This window comes from Adiantum capillus-veneris, chromosome 6 (genome assembly GCF_014529385.1).
Source record: "Adiantum capillus-veneris isolate H3 chromosome 6, ASM1452938v2, whole genome shotgun sequence".
NCBI lineage: Eukaryota > Viridiplantae > Streptophyta > Polypodiopsida > Polypodiales > Pteridaceae > Adiantum > Adiantum capillus-veneris.
In genome coordinates, this window is record NC_140936.1 from 12271569 (window position 1) to 12286376 (window position 14808).

At 45.1% G+C, this 14808-nt stretch overlaps 1 protein-coding gene across 1 annotated transcript in view; it reads right to left on the reverse strand.

Moving 5' to 3' along the window:
* Positions 1-14808, reverse strand: part of LOC147455159 (BTB/POZ domain-containing protein At1g30440-like) — a 39197-nt gene that overhangs the window by 3185 nt on the left and 21204 nt on the right. The window lies entirely within an intron of this gene.

The window sequence follows — 14808 nt, forward strand, 5'->3', positions numbered from 1 at the left end:
AATTATCACATTTACATCATGAAAAAAAGTTGTTCTACATACCTATTTGAATCTTGTTGCCTGACCTAATACAATCATGCACGTAGTGTCACCTGCTGAGACCCTGCGACCTCTCGGCTCGAGGTGATCGACACCGTTGAAGACAATTAAAAAAAATATGCCTGATTGAAAAAATCCAAAGCATTAGCCTTCTTATACTAAAGTTTCGCACTGTTGTGGAATCAAACGAGGCCTTTGTGGTTGACTTTCATGAGAATCCCGGAGAGTTGTTCGTTGTGGGCAAGGATTTTGATTATTTGCAAGGGGCTCTTCTATAGTAAACTCCAACTTCCCTTTCATAAGTTTGTATCCGACCGCAGTATGGTCCATAGGTTCTTGCATTGTTGATACTTGTTTACAAAGAAGTATTCCTATAAAGGTGATGGTAGTCCAATTGTATATTGCTCGCATTAGTCCTCCAAGGGAATCAGCTTGAAGAAAGACATCGGAAGGTAGACATCGAGAAACCTTTGGTTGTAGACTTCCATGGCCTATGTGGCAAGCATTTTCAAGTTTCCCCATTCTGAAAAAATATGGACTTCGAACAAGGAGGTCATATAACTTCGTGCAAAAATAGTCTTGAAAGCCTGCCAAGTCCTTGGAGCATGCAGTTGGGTAGCGATTGAACTCCACAACTGCATAGCATTATCCTTGAGAGATCCCGTAGCTCGAGAAATCTTTGATTCTTCTGTGTAGTTCCCCAAAGCAGCATAGATGTTGTCAAATTGTTGGAGGAACTGCAAGGCTTTCTTCCTATCTTTCACTCTCGAAAAAGTGAAAAAATTTATCGTAGTCCCACCATCCTTGAAATCTAGAGCTCGTCAAGAAGAAATTGCAGGTACTCTATAGAATCCAAAAATGCCACCTTGCTTTGTCTATTGTTGTAAGGACCGGTATGCTTCACACGATTGGAGCTCTGATACCACTGTAACGGGACGGCACCACATGCCAACGGAAAAGAACAGACAGAACAGACTTTAGATGTTGCAAAACAATTGAACTGAGAAAGATGCACTTCACACGAAACACGGAGTAGCAGAGTTCCACACCAAGAGAGCCCAAATTGTGGCCCCCCTTTCAATATTTCCACACCGTTGGAGATACTCTGCATCTCCCGCAGGAAGGATGCCAGAGAGTGAGCCCTTGGTTCGTATGTAAAGGCCCTTGGCCATCAACAGCAGTTTACATGAAAAGCTTAGAGTCTAAAAGCATCTCGTCTCCAAAAGCTAGCGCCTCAAGGGTTGTCCGTACAGCTGCGCCACATCAAAAATTTCAGTAAAACGCAAGACTGTTTGTACAACTGTCATCGTAATTTGCAGACGTCCATACAACTACCACATCATCATGTTTTACGCTAGTTAATACTCTGTGTGTGTGTGTGCGTGCACGTGCTTTATTTTTAGGTCCCATTGGCTGGTGTCCCATAAATTGTTGCAGGTTAGGATTTTAATCCTAGCCCTCCTTGCTATTTGGGCCACTCGACGAGGATCTGTAAGTTGGTAAGAACTTCATCTTCTTCTACTTCTGCTAGGGTTTAGGCCCCTCGGCAAGCCGGGATCTGAAGGTTGGCTAGGGTTAGAGCTAGGGAGACCTAACCCTCTGGGTCTTTGGTGGCTTGACACGTCAACAGTTTGTGACAACTCCACCCACTCTGAGCACCAAAGATAAGATTTTTGAAGCTGATCGGTATACATAGGATCTGGACACTGCTTTTGCCTAGGTAAGGGAGGCTTTGGAGAAGTCTCAAGCACGGCATAACAAGGCAGCAATCTAGCATGGACATAACTTGCCGATGAAGGAAGATGATTGGGTGCTACTCAGGTTTGAGAAACCATGATTACGAAAGCAAAAGGGTAAGAAGAGGCTTTTCCAAAGCCAAGTATGCAATACTATAGACCTTTCCAAATACAGGAAAGATAAATGATGTATCCTTTAGACTGAGTTTACAAGATACTTGGAAGATTCACAATGCATTTCAAGTGAGTCTATTGAGATCTTTCAAAGGTGAAGTGCCAGTGGACAAGGAGCCAAACGAGCACCAAAAGTGGAAGAGACAGAAGAGATACTGAACAGGTCCTTGCTCACAAGGAAAGGAAAGTGAAAGGTAGCCTGACACAACGGTATTTGGTCAAGTTCAAGAATTTTCTGGCTCTTAATGCCGAGTGGATGGAGGAGGAGAACTTAGCAGACACTCCTCAAATACTAGAACTTAACCTTGAGGCTTTTGGTTTAGCAACGACTATTCCAAGAGTTACCGATGAATCAACATGTTAAATCTCGTGCGGTGCAGACTGTACAAGAGGGGAGTTACCCCACTCCTTTGTCACAGGTTACCTATGGGAATAAAGTCACTGATTTCTTTTGAGATTTTAGGGATACCACCAAGCTGAGAGCATGTTACATGTTACATGTGGTCTGTCATGTCTGTATTGTTTGAGTACGTGTCTTAAAGATGAAATGACTGCAACAATTTATCTTAGTCACCCCTGAGGGGTGATGTGAATGTGATAGTAACAAGATATAGTAGATCTAGGCATCTGTGAAAAGATCAGCGTTGTCTGGATGTGATTGCTAAATAAGTTACAATGATCATGATTCTCATCTAAGATCTTAACGGGGATAGTGATCTGAACGCCAGTGTTGTTGTAGCACAGCTCCTATGGCGATGTTGCTCGCATCCGTCCATACCTCAAGGGGTCATCCCAAGAGGCAAGGATGAGACACAGAGCCTCAATCACCGCAACCTTGAGAGCATCAAAAGCCTCAATGGCTACCTCGGGCAAAACAACCCGCTGTCGGCGAGTTTTCACCCCTTTCAACATCAATTATGGGTATGGCACACGTACAAAATTCTTTATATGCGAACTATATGCTTGACACAAACCTAAAAACGACGCACATCATATGCAGTTTTGGGCAAAACCCAATTACGAACCTGATCTACATTTGCGGGGTCCAGCCTGACACCGTCTACAGAAATGATATAGCCCAAGTAAGTAACTTCAGTGAGAAAAAAAATCTGACTTCTTAGTTGCAATGCACAGCTGACACTCATCTAAAAATAAAAACACACGCCAATCATCTCTCCAAAACGACCTACCATGAAACGGTTGGACATACCCACGGCACCTTTCAATCCAAAAGGCATAACAACATACTCCCATTGCCCCCGCTCTGTGCGGAAAGCCATCTTGTAGATGTCGCCCTTGAAGACCCTTACCTGATGGTACCCACTTTTGAGATCGACTTTGTTGAACACCTTCGCGCCATTGAGTCTATTGAGGATACAGTCAATGTGAGGCATGTGAAACTTGTTCTTCACGGTCATCTTGTTGAGTGCCCTGTAATCTACACACAAACGAGACGACCCATCTTTCTCGTAAACAAACAAAAAAGGAGCAGCAAAAGGACTTACACTAGGGCGTATGTGTTAGGTGCAGCGGAATGAATGTTGAACTTTGCTCAAGATGAGTGCTCCGAACTGTGCTCAAGGATTCCTTTTACTTACGGAAGGGAGAGCCTTCCGTTCCTTTAGTGAGAGAGTGCAATGGACACAAACAAAGTGGATGAACACTGTGAATGAAGGTGCTGAGGCTGAGAGATAGAGAGAGAAGAGTACGACACCAGAATGTTGTCAAAACCCTCCTCCGAAGGCCCCACTCTCTATGGCGAGAGCGGTCTACTTATGATTGCACAAATCTCTACAATGCTTGGACTTGCCGACGATGTCGACGACGATGAGGACGACGACGAGACGGGCTGAAATCTGAAAATGCTAAGGGCTGAAATCTGCAAATTCGTATCTGCTGAATTCTGACTCTATGTCGATGACGACGGTACGACGACGACGCGCTGAAAACACAGATGCTGAAATCTGCGTTTTCCGGGCTCAATCTGTAAACCTTGCGAAATCTGACCGTGCGGCGAGGAACTGCTGCGGGAAGGTGAGATTTGCGAGGTTCGGGGGTTCTACTGTGGAGTCTGACTGCTGAAAACTGAAAACGCTGATGCTTGTGGGGATCCGTCGCAAAGATCTGCAAAAACGCTAAAGTGTCTTGCAGATGCAAAAACGCTAGGGCTGAAAATGGTCTTGCTGTGGAGAATCTGCTAATGTGGGGGAGTCTGCTGCTTCTTGCTATCGCCAGGATGTTGTCAAAGCAAAAACGCTGGCTGATCTGAGGTTTTGTCCAAAAACGCTAGCCCATCTGCCAGGGAGCAAAAACGCTAGGGTTCTTGGGGGTTCTGCTGAGAAGTTGCCTGTTGAGCGAGTGCTCCTGCTACCTCTTCTGCCAGAAAGTACTAGCGCTAGGTTTGCTTATATACAAACTTAGCAAAATTACTCTACCTACTTTCCAACAAAAGTCACTTAAAAATAATAAGTGGAAAATGTCAAAAATAGGGAAAATAGGTCTATGCACTGTAAAAATGCTACTGATGGGATCTGACTCGAATCTGATGGTCATGATGTGTGCAATCAAAGGATATGCATCTAATCTAAGTGTCTGGACATGCACGGTCTGCGAACAGACTCACAAAAGTGCCAGATCACTTCCTATTCTAGACTGACTTGACTGAACTGAACCCTGGTCATGCTATAGCTTGTCCACGGACACATAGGGTTAGATATGTCACATGACATCCCCTTCTTTTCAAAGTGAGGTACTGATACCGGGCTGTATGGCGTCGAGGGAGATCGCCAACAACGTCTGGAATCCTAGAAAGGACTCTTCGTCGGCTCCACTCAGATGGGTGGGTCATGCGATACTTGAACTTCATAAAGGTCTGCAACGCTTGCTTCTTTGGGCCGCGCCGAAAGCGACACAAAGTCTTCTGTGGCTCCTTCAATGCTTCAACTTCGTCTATAGTCATGCGTCTACCTTCTTCAAGAATCTCCGAGGCTGAAAATTCCTAAAACCACTTCCAACACAAAAACATGAACATATCCATTCCATGTAAAGTGACTGGAAAACTTCTAGTCTTCTCTAAAGACTGTGCATGCAATGTAGATGAACAAATAGACGGAGTGCCAAACCGTTCACCACACACACGCAAACAATGAGATTGAATCTTGTCTTTCTGATCTAAATCAATCAACAGTGGCAAATCACAATGGACATGCCCATACTTGATGCTCAATCTTTCTTGTGCTCTTTCTGATACTGTGTCATGCCAAGGAAGAAACATGGGATGTGAATTCCTTGGGTGCAAACATTTCATCTTTTCATGAATCATCCGCATACATCCGTGCTCATTCATAAGTGAATCGTGCTCAACGTACAATATGTCATGCCTAGGAAAAGGGATCACATAAAGACGCTAACTAAAATACAGGAAACGATCACGAATGAAACACTCAAACAATGCGTGATGACTAATCATGTGAACACATAGTACTTCCTGTGGGGGTTCTTTGGACCTAGGCTCGAGAGCCAAGATTGGTTCTTCGTGTTTGATCGAATCTTCCTGTGGGGGTTCTGTGGACCTCGACTCGAAAGCCAAGATCGGTTCTTCGTGATTGATCGAATCTGCAACTAGGTTAGCTTCACTAGAAAAAGCATCAACTAAACCATCATCCTTGGGAACAATCACATATTTATCCTACAAATCATCATGCTTGTGTATAATCACATCTTGATCATGCAAATCATCATGCTCGTCATTATGCTTATCATCATGCTTATCATTATCATTCAAATCATCATGCAAATCCTGTGTGTCATGCTTTGGACATGAAGAGACGGAGAGCGTCTCCTTCTCCTAATTCTGTTCAAACGGCGCCTGCACAATTGAAATGAGTCGCAAGAACTCTTTCATGTGTTGGTCGCTCTTGTCTTTTCGTGCTTTGTTCTCGCGATCAAATTCTGCTTGTCTTTCTTTGGCTTCCAAGCGTGCTTGCTCGTGCTCACGCTCTATGGCTGCCACTCTTTCTTCGTATTCACGATCTATGGCTGCCCTCCTTTCTTCGTAGGCCTTTCTTTCTGCTTCTCTTTCTGCTTTTCTTTCTTCGCGTTCTAACTTCCTTTCCATAAACAACTGATTCAACTCCTCCATAAGAGTTAGTGAAATCCTTGGCGTAGATGGGGAAGGGGGAGGGTCAGAAAAACCTCCTGGTGGGGAAAATTCTTCTTCACCTCTCTCATGATCATCACCTCCAAGCGAAGTATCCATTCCCCTTCGAGTGATGACCATCCACTGAAGTCCTGGGTTCTTGTGGGTTCTTGTGGTCTTGGGTTCTTAAGTTCACGAGGAACTTGAGTTCTTGGGGGTCTTGGTTCTTGGGGTTCTTGAGGGTCTTGAGGTTCTTGAGGTTCTTGAGTTCTTGTGGTTCTTCTTTCGCTCGCAATCTGTGTTAGAGAAGGATCTTCTCTTCACCCGAGTTCTGCTCTTTTCCGAGGGGCGCACCCCTTGGCGGCCTTGTGCGGGGAGACTGAACAAGCCCTTCTTTCTTGTCACTCTTCAAAAACACGATTAGGAATCGACACGCCCAAGAGAACTTGGGTTACGTGCGACTGCAACAAGCAAAAAAAATTATGTGGTTCTTTTCTTGAGTGATACAGAACACTGCCAAAGCTTTGATACCAATGTAAGGTGCAGTGGAAGTGAATGTTGAACTTTGCTCAAGATGAGTGCTCCAAACTGTGCTCAAGGATTCCTTTTACTTACGGAAGGGAGAGCCTTCCGTTCCTTTAGTGAAAGAGTGCAATGGACACAAACAAAGTGGATGAACACTGTGAATGAAGGTGCTGAGACTGAGAGATAGACAGAGAAGAATACGACACCAGAATGTTGTCAAAACCCTCCTCCGAAGGCCCCACTCTCTATGGCGAGAGCGGTCTACTTGTGATTGCACAAATCTCTACAATGCTTGGACTTGCCAACGATGTCGACGACGATGAGGACGACGATGAGACGGGCTGAAATCTGAAAATGCTAAGGACTGAAATCTGCAAATTCTTATCTGCTGAATCCTGCTCCTGCTCCTGCTCCCGCTCCCGCTCCCGCTGCCTCTTCTACCAGAAAGTGCTAGCGCTAGGTTTGCTTATATACAAACTTAGCAAAATTGCCCTACCTACTTTCCAACAAAAGTCACTTAAAAAGAATAAGTGAAAAATATCAAAAATAGGGAAAATAGGTCTATGCACTATTAAAATGTTGCTAATGGGATCTGACTGGAATCTGATGGTCATGTTGTGTGCAACCATAGGATATGCATCTAATCTAAGCGTCTGGACATACACGGTTTGCAAACAGACTCACAAAAATGCCAGATCACTTCCTATTCTAGACTGACTTGACTAAACTAAAGCCTGGTCATGTTGTAGCTTGTCCACAGACACATAGGGTCAGATGTGTCACGTGACAGTATGAAACTCTTGGCCACTAACTCGGTGAGTTGCCGCTTGCTTCTTGAGACTTGTTCAAACGGTAGGGAGTCTTATTGACTAGCTGTGTCCTCTGTGGTTGATTTCAGCAGTGCTTTCTTTGACAATCTTTCTTAACATGACCCTTAGTGTGACATTGATAGCATCCTCCTTCTTTGCCATAAGCGGCTTTTGTAAGCTTGTTCTTGGGGTCTACATACTCAAACAAGGCCATTATTTTTTAAACCCTCTTGCATAGGTGATTTGTACACATGTTTCATAAGTGATTTTACACTCGGTGGGCATCCAGAAACCCTAGCATGTAGCCGAGGATAAGGGGAACGGGGTTGGTCCAGTCCCATAGCTACAACAACTGCAGCACACACGGTTGTGGAGGAGTACACAGCTTTCAACGGGGCAGCCCAGCACTTGTCACAAACTGCTGATGTGTAAAGTCACTGAAGAACAGAGCCAACCTAGAGATCCCGGCTCAGAGGCCTAAAGTTTAAACCCTAGAAGCAGCAGCAGAAGATGAAGCGGGACCAACACACACACACACACACAAAAAAAAAAGATACGCAACCAGCTGATGACATGGCAGACCTGTACGGATTTTCGGATTTTGTGCTAACATGCTGACGTTCCTTGAGGTGTCCCTTTATGACGATCGTCCCTCTTCTCTATTTTGTTTTTCCTCTTCATGTGAATGGCTTATGTGAGCCATGGCAGATCTGTACAAATTTCCGTGTTTTACGCTGACTAATGATGTGGCAGAGCTATACAGATTTTTGCTTTTGCACTCGCAGCTTTTGGGCATCTGTTTTTGGGCCAATTGCTTTTGAGTTTGAAAGATTTTCTTGTAACTACTTTTGATGACCAAGGGCCCTTAAATATGAACGAAGGGCTCATTCTCTGCACGCTTCAATACGAGGAGTACCAGCATTGTACTGAGTTGAAGCAATATAAAGAAATACTGAAAGGGGCGCCAAGGTTTGTGGCCAGTGCCCTCTTGGGGTGGAATTCCACCACTCCCCGTCTTGTGTCGTGCATCTCTTTCAGTTCAGTTGTTATTGAAGTGCTTAAAGTTGTTCAGTCTGTTCTTTTCTGTTGGCACGTGGTGCCCGTCTCGTGATAGCACTGCTCTGTGATGCCAGCAAGTCACGTAAGGCAACAAAAGCAACGGCAGGGCAGAAGCCTCACACGAGGTGCTTGAGGATGGACCAATCAGTCAACCTCGGAGATGACAATATCTATGAAACCCCGCCTAAATCGAAAGCGACATTTAGGCGGAGGATTCGAGAGAGCACACTATCGCCAGGTTCTGTGAGAGCAAAGAAACTTTCTAGAGTCAAAGATGACTTAATGTTTGAGAAGGTACAGATGATGATTAAGACGGAGCTGAGCCTTTTGAGGGGTGACATTGAAAAAGAGATGTATGCAAATGCAGAGACTTACAAAACGGCTATGCATGCAGATATGAGGAAAGAATTGGACAAAGAGATGCTTAGTAAGCGTGACGAGATGTACACATCATTGAAGGCCGATATGCAGAGATTTGTGAGGGCAGAAGTGAATGTAATGGAATGTATGTTGCAAAAAAGATTAGAGGATGCACTTGCTGTGTTTGAATCATGGAAATCAAAAATGAAAGAATGCATGAATGAAAAGGATGCATTGATCGAAGCACATAAGGGAGACCTCGCACATTGCAAAAATACCCCCGCAAAGGAGGGAGAAAACCAACCCTAAATGATAAAGGAGCTCGAAAGCATTAAGGAGCAGGTGAAAACTCTACGGGAAGAGGAAGAGCAAAAGGCACGAACAACCTCTTCATGAGCAGAGCACCTATTCAAAACACAAGAAGGTTGATAAAGCTGAAAAGTGGATCAAGTACGCAAAGGAAGGAAAAGATAAGATGCCTAAAGCCACACCGACATCCACTATCATCAATATGACAAATGAGGAGGAGCAAAAGAGAGACCTTCATGTGTGTGTTACAGGTCTCAAAGACACTGGAAAGTAGAAGAAGAAGTGTAAGAGCTCTTGAAGCACATGGGTATTATTGAACCCACACAACAAGTGCTTGGAGAGTTGGCAAGAAGGGAAGTGATGAAAAAGGAAGGCCAAAGGAAAGAGCACTCATTATACGTTTCCCTACGTTGGAAGCTAGGAAGGAATTCCTGAAGAAGAGACTAACACTCAAGCAAACTGGGATATTTTTGGGTGATGACCTCATTCTAACATAGGTAGCACACATGCAAGAGCTGATGCCAGAGATCAAGGTGGCGAGGGAGAAAGGGAAAATTGTTTTCTTCACGGGAGGGAGAGTAGTGTTGGAAAAACGCACCGCATGACAGTGCAAGACCTATGAGACCAGCCTTAAAATGGGCAGCATAGAATTGTAATGGATCAATGAAGCAAGATGTAGACCCATTTGAGGATAGCTTTAAGGGAAGAGACATTATTTTTTACTCGGAAACGCATCAGACTCTTGGCAGCACATTACCTAAAGTGACGCGATACCATTGGGAGACTAGTTGTAGGCAGGATGTGAGATCAATGCATAGAGGATAGGGGTCAGAAGGCGTGGCAGTCCTATTTAGGGAGGAGCTTCAACCCGTCTTTCGTACTGTTTGGAGAGATGCGCACGCTAGATATATGTGGGTCAGAGTGAGAGCGGAGACAGGGAGGCTACTCTACATTGCAATATGCTATTTTGCCCCCAGCACATCTCATTATGCATCACCTAGGGGGCAGTCACCCTACATGATATTGGATGAGTACATATGGGAGTTCTCTAGGGATGGAGATGTCATTCTTCTGGGAGACTTTAATGCAAGGATGGGCCAATCTCAGATAGCTTTCTACGATACCTCAGAGAAAAATGTTGAGAGAACTGGACGTCAGTAATATGGGATTGGCGAGGTGTTCGCAAGATGAAGAGCACACTGGATATGGGGGGGTATCTGATAGCTTTGGGGACCATTGACTGGCCATCTTGAATGGCCTCTAGAGATTTCCAACGTCGAGTGGGTTCACTTGTTTTCCTCATAGACATGGGGCTAGCACAGTGGATTATGTTTTGGCTCAACCCATTTTGATACCCTCTATTCAAGACTTTAGAGTCGGGCCCAAGCCTATCGGGGTAGCAAAATCATGCCCTCCTCGCGTTTACCGTCTCATTCCAGTTCAGCACAGGTCGACTGGCACAAACATCTACGCATACCCGATACACTTTTACTTCAGAGACTGATTCTGATTACATAGATGGTATCTACAGACCCTTATGCACAGAGGATCCGGGGAGACCTCTAGGGGAGCTCACTTAAATATTAACAGACACTACAAGATGCAACACTAGAGGCATACCCACACACTGAGCCTAGGCAGCGACGACGTTTTGAAAGCATACCCCAGAATAGCTGGTATAATGAGGAGTGCAGAGAGCCCGACTTCTAAGGGAGGTACTTCTAGGAGTCATTACTCACAGGCAGTCACGGATTGCTTCTCAGCATTTGGTGCGCCGGAAGAAGAGAGCGTTTCTAGCTTAACTAGAGCAAGATTTATTCAGTTGTTTTTGAGCGAGGATTCAGGCGAGGCATGGCGATTGTCACAAACTACTGACATGTCAAGTCACTGAAGAGCAAAGCCAACCTTCACATCACGGCCGAGGGGCCTAAACCCTAAGAAGAACAAGCAGCAGCAGAAGAAGAAGTCCTAACTTATGGGACCCCGTTCGATGGAGCCCAAGTGACATAAAGGCATATAAATAAAGCAAGACCCACACACACACAGAGCGTTGTGTGGAGCTGATGATGTGGCAACAACTGTACGGATCTCCGCAATCTGCACCGGTCTGATGACGTGGCAACTATACGGAAAACCCGAATTTTGTGCTCACATGATGACATGGCAGACTATACGGATTTCCACGTTTAGCGTTGACTGCTGACGTGGCAGTTGTACGAATTTCCGTGATTTACGCTGTCAGCTTTTGGGCATTGCTTTTGGACCAGATGCTTTTGAGTTTGAAGGCTTTTCATGTAAACTGCTTGTGGGCCTAGGGCCTTTAAATATGAAGCCATGGGCTCATTCTCTGGCATGCTTCCTGGAGAAGGTCCAGAGTCTGGAGTACCGACTTGTACTGTGTTGATGCAATATAAAGAAATACCGAAAGGGGCGCCAAGGTTTGGGGCCAATACTCTCTAGGGTGGGATTCCGCCACTCCATGTTGTGTGTCGTCTCTCTCCCCCAGTTCAGTTGTTATTGAAGTGCTAAAATCTGTTCAATCTGTTCTTTTCTATTGGCACGTGGTGCCGGTCTTGTGACGACTCTTCCATGAGCACTCTCCCTCACCAATCATCACTTCTACAAAGGCATGGGGTCACTATGCATCATCCCTCTACACAGTCTCGGGGCAACCACCTCTTCTAGATCCGCCAGAGCCATGCCACACACATGTGCTTTCTTTGCCCCTGAGATGGTAAAGAAAGCCATTGACAGGATGAAGACCAAGAGAGCATATGATCACGATGGCCTGGTAGCATAGCATTTTATACATGCCACGGATCTGCTTGCAGAGCTTCTAGTAGTGATGTTCAACCATGCCATGTACAAGGGCCTACCTGATACTTCGAGTTTGCACACTATCGTACCTATCTTCAAGCCAGGATACCCTATGGAGCCTGGGAACTATCGCACTATCATGATTGGCCACATATTGTGTAACAAACTTGGACACTCCAAGTCAAGATTCTACCGCGACACAACAGAGATTCACTTCAAAACAGTTCACAATTGATTCGACACAGCCTGGCGAAGTTCCCTGCCTAGAGATATTGGCCCCAAAGACTGGCGCCCCTTTCAATATTTCTTTTTGTATTAATCTGTGTTCAAAGTACAAGGGAGTGGAAGGGTTCTCACTCTCAGACTCTACGTCCAGGTGCTCTGAGTTGTGAGACCTTGCCCACCAATTTAAAGGTTACAAGGGATGCCCAAAAGCAGAGCCCCAAAAGCTGCCACTTTTAAAATAATCTTAGAATTAAGCAATTGGACAAAAAACTTCTCAAAATTGCTTGCGTAGAACTCTCTTGCGCAAAAGCAGCTTCATTACAGCCCTACCCGCAAATCACAGAATTCCGTACGCTCTGCCACGTCAGCATGTCAGCGGAAAATGCGCCGCAAATTCCGGAAGGCCATACTGCTACCACGTGGCACTGCTGCCGGGTCTGTTGCCAGCCGAGGAGGGTGTGTGTGTAAGCTCTGATGCCCCACTGTAGGGCCAGCCAGATCACCAGTTTGTGACATACCCCCCTCTTGAAAGCATTTAATCGCCCTCGATTACGCCTGCAAAACAGAAAGAAACCATAAACTATCTTAGCAGACACTGACTGTTAGTACGAACGCACTAGGAACACACATCTCGCACATGTACCAATTGACAGTCACATCATATGACAAATCACATTCAACAATCATTCCAATCTCAGACCATGATTAATCGGTAACGTATTTAGCAATCGCATCTAGATCCCGTCAGGACCTCCCAGAGGCCTGATTGACTAATCCTTATTGCAATCATGTCTATGGAGATTTATCACACCAAAATGCTACAGTCATTTCGTCTATCAGTTTCTTGCACTTAAACAAGTCAAGCACAAATCGGTATCATTTTCATTATCGGGAATTCCGATTCATAAAGTCATACAACAGAATATTGTCAGCTCAGTAGTATCCTTGAAACCCAAAGGCACATCAATGACTATATCAAATCAAGGTATCGGGGCAATCTGTCGACAAAGGGTGGAACCTTCCAAAACAAACTCGTGAATCGGGGATGTCACGAGGACGTGGCAACTATTAACTATGTCACGAGGACATGGAAACTGCTAACCTTAGTTGTTGGTTTCTTTCCAATGATTTTTGTTTTATTTTTGAGACCCTCTTTTTGAAGTTGCAAATGGTCGGACATTGTATGGCCAATGTGAACGGTAGTTTCACACGCAGACAGGAAGTTGGTCGGCACTAGAATTCGTATAGTAAGAGGATGTCTAGGCTCAGTGCAAGATCATGTAGGTCCACCCGTCGCACTTAGCAAGTTGGTGGATACTAGGAAGCGAACTCAATAAAGGCATAAAGTCAAGGTGGGATCACCAACAGAAAGTATCCGACAGTTGGGCCACATTGCACTTTTGGATGCGGTCCCAATGAGGATAGATGGTCAGATGACCAATGGGAGCCCAACGGAAGCATCTCCTAAAATTTAGGGAACTACTATTTTGGGCTGTGAAATGTGTTCGCGTCATTACCTTCGGTATGACCAAGGAAACAGTTTATAACTTTGTCGCGAAGTCAACTCGACAACCAGTCGGGAGATTTTTAGGCGGCAACCCCAAAACGGGAAAATGCCTGTAAACGCGCCAAGTGGCACAATTTCATGCACTTTCCTCTTGCATCAAGAAGTGGCACTGAATTTGTAGCGGGGAGACTCATTTTTCAGCTTTTGTCACAGGTTAAGAGCTACAGAGTGCTTTGTTTCCCTCTCATGTATAGTGTGGTGGTAGGAGTGATGCCCTACACACTACACACTGCTCTCTCTCTCCCCCCTAGGTGCAGTTATGTGATGCCCCACAAGAGGGCTCTTCATTTGACTGATGTACAGTTGTGTGGGTTCATGCTTTTGTGCTGAGGCAAGTGCCTCCTGGAGCAGGAACAGGGGTAGCTAATTGCTACTCCAAAGCAGGCACCGGTGAGGGTCATAACCTCACCTTGCATTTTCAGCGATGTGTATGCGCTGTAAATTGACTGTTTTTCAGCCATACGGACGCCAGAACCATTGGGAATAGTGTTTGGGGGCTGAAAACAGGGCAAAAACCAGTAAATACAACGTGCTGAATTTACTGTTTTTGGGCAGGAATCAGAGGGTATATGCCAGTAAAAGTGAGTTCTAGCAGGGGAATTGGTTTTGCACAAGTTTTGGGGTTGTTATGCTGCCGAAATTTGGCCAAAACAAATGGTATCTAGCTGGATACAGGTGAAGGATTCCGAGGACTCTTCTTTGTAACTTACCCTCCTAAAGTATAAAGAAATACCGAAAGGGGCACCAATTTTGGGGGCTACAGTTGTCGGCGTCTACTCGGAGCATTCTAGCTTCAGAGCCGTATGTGTGCGTAAGTGTTAATTCCCGTCGCAGGTTCCCTTTGCAAAGTGCTTTGTGTGTGTGTCTAAAGTAAAGTAAAGAATTTCGGGTGAAAGCCAAAGCCTGCCACCCCACGAGCCGATTTCAAGGGATCTCTGTCAGAGACAATTGTCTCTTGCATGCCATGTAATCTGAATATCTGGGCAATGAACAGTCTCGCTAAGTGATCCGGCTTGACTATCTTCTTCACTGGAATGAAATGAGCTTGCT